The sequence below is a fragment of the Syngnathus floridae genome, chromosome 3 (assembly GCF_059516105.1).
Source record: "Syngnathus floridae isolate MCC-2025c chromosome 3, RoL_Sflo_1.0, whole genome shotgun sequence".
In the NCBI taxonomy this organism is placed as follows: Eukaryota; Metazoa; Chordata; class Actinopteri; order Syngnathiformes; family Syngnathidae; genus Syngnathus; species Syngnathus floridae.
The window spans coordinates 21,697,576-21,700,000 of record NC_142415.1 but is presented as its reverse complement, the minus strand read 5'-3'; the positions used below and the strand labels follow the sequence as shown (position 1 = coordinate 21,700,000).

General features: G+C 42.0%; 1 long non-coding RNA gene and 1 other non-coding gene across 4 annotated transcripts in view; both read left to right on the top strand.

The window, feature by feature from the left end:
* LOC148401120 (uncharacterized) overlaps window positions 1-1,522 on the top strand; it is a 2,211-nt gene extending 689 nt beyond the window's left edge. Inside the window, exons 2-3 of one of the 3 annotated variants that reach the window (XR_015857374.1) lie at window positions 476-1,124; window positions 1,197-1,522. This is a non-coding gene — a long non-coding RNA (uncharacterized LOC148401120). Of the gene's footprint in view, window positions 1-475 lie in introns of all 3 variants that reach the window. The other 2 variants (XR_015857373.1, XR_015857375.1) reach the window with 2 other exon arrangements.
* On the top strand, window positions 247-359 carry LOC148401121 (small nucleolar RNA SNORD67). The gene has a single exon (XR_015857806.1). It is a non-coding gene; the product is annotated as a small nucleolar RNA SNORD67 (small nucleolar RNA).
* Window positions 1,523-2,425: the final 903 nt, after the last annotated feature.

Sequence of the window (2,425 nt, the reverse complement as noted above, 5' to 3'; positions counted from 1 at the left end):
TTGCAATGGCTCATTGCAAAACCAAAGATCTTCTAAGTGCTTTATTGACACGGTTCTGCAATAATGGTTCGTCACCTTGTAAAATAATAAACGTACATCTTGGTGAATGACTTCAGTAGCTTACCAGTTTACACGTGGGTGCAGCAGTTAGCTCCATGCATGGCTCATTGGGGGTCAAAAATCCTTGAGTGATCCTTTCCAATCTTTAAATATATTTAGAGGAAGCTTTGCAAGCCTGGAAGTGGATATGAGAGTGATGAGTTGCACTTAATCGATTGGAGTGTGTTGCAGTGGCATGAACACTTCAATCTGATTCAACCTGATGACGCACGCTGTGCACAGGGGCCATCTGACTCAAATCTTCCATTCTTGAGCTTTGCCTTCTTTATTACACTATATAAAAAATATTTATTCATTGCTGATTTACAGTTTTTTTTTATATATCACAACTCTTTTCTCCTTTTTATTCTTTGAGGTTGAGATGCTGTATCCAGAGGATGGACTGAAGGAGTCAAGAGGACCAAAACCGTCCATCGGTGTCCTGCTGCAAGCAAAAAGTATCAAAATCAAAGCAGGCTCCTTCAACAACTCCCAAAGCTGGAATTATTGCTGCCCTTGTTTTAGTCGTCTCTGAATAAAGATTTGTACAAACTACCAACGTCTGGTTGCAATTCCATAATCTACCACAAGGTGTCAGTAAAACATTAGCCATTTAATGAGTGAGACGCCTTTTGAGAGTGCTAACTTACCATCTGGAGGTTGGATTTAATTATTTGAAGATGAAGCAAATTAGTGTTGTGAAGAAAATTGTGCATTAGATTTTAAAACTAAACTTTAATGCAAGAAAAAAAAATACTTGCCTTATTGTCTTTCAGTTGTGGCTTTTGATGAACAACGAATCAGGTCCTGAAAGGTTTTTAGTGACGTCATAATGGAGTTTGACCATCGGAGCCACCTTTCACTGGCTGGTTTTCCATTTAATGTCAGTTGAGCTGTCATTCTTCAGGCATCCAGTCATCTTGTAACCTCGGCTGTCCGTCAAGCTGCCACATTGTTGGAGCAGTGCAGCACTTCTCCTGTCATTCTGCCCCAACTGTATGAGGTTGGGCCAACCACAGTGTCAGGTTTGCTTCAAAGTCCAGGCGAGTGAAATTTCAAATTTGACGTGGCCTGATGTGGCGATATGCTTTTCACAGAGGGGCCACCTTCATGTGGCCCCATTTGTTTTTAAGCCAAGCATAACGTGAGGGGGAAATGAATCAACATGCATTTCTCCACAATTTCACATTTAAAGATTTTGATGTATACAGTTCATATTGACAGGTACGTATGCACAAGTGTGTTCTATTGGATTATTTTTTTCAATCCAGGTTGTACATTTGCATTTCAGGTGCTGCTGTCCATGTTGCAGTCATCCAATTGCGACATCAAACAACTGAAAAAGAGTTGGAGAACGTCGAAGGGGCTGCCTGCAATGTGCTGCGACCTCAGAGATACGTCCGGGAGACTGTTGAAGAAAGGAAGTGGGCTCTATGCAAAATAAAGATCAATCATTTGTATCAGGTGTCATAGTGCTGCATCTAAAAGAGGTTGGATAGAGTCTTTGAGGACCAGATTTGGTGACCCCAAGATAGGGGGGTTAGGGTTCCAAACTAGGGTTTTAAACCTGTGTTAGGATTTCAAACGAGGGTTTAAACCAGGATTGGGGTTTCAAGTTAGGGTTTAAAACTAAGATTAGGGTTTCACACTAGAGTTTTAAAGCAGTGCTAGGGTTTCAAATTAGGGTTTTAAACCAGGGTTAGGGTTTCAAACTAGGGTTAGGGTTTCAAACTAGTTGAACACTCCGCTTGTGCTCGGTTCATGTTTTATTGCATCACATCGGACACAGATCCCAAATCCCGTCTGTTTTCTGACTGCCAGTGCTGTTTATCCACTCCTGAATAGGAGGATAAACTCCTTTCACGGGTAGACAGACGGAAGGGAGCTAAAACTTGTCAGATTAAATGCAACAGGCCGTACGTGTGGGAGACACATAGGAAGAAACGTAGGGTGTGCTTGGAATGAAATATGTCAGTGTGACTGGAAAACCCACTCTGATTTTTCCCACTTGAACCACAACATAAAGGTTGAATGCAACAAGCATTCCGAGATAAGCGCTGAGAAAATGCTCGAGCAATGACACGCCGGAGGTGAGGAGGTCTCCGTTTCTGGAGCCGTCGTTCGATGGCAGCCTCTCAAAGTACAACCTCGGTCGAAAGGAGGATGAAAGAAATTGCCTCAAATTAGCCACACAAACGGAAAGCAGCTTTGAGTCAATCTGTTTTGCCGATTTCAAAATAGTACAAGGTGGTGGCAAAGAGGGAAACTTACTATACATTTTGAAACTGTTGCTACAGAAGTGCTACAGAGATTAAATTAGGAACAT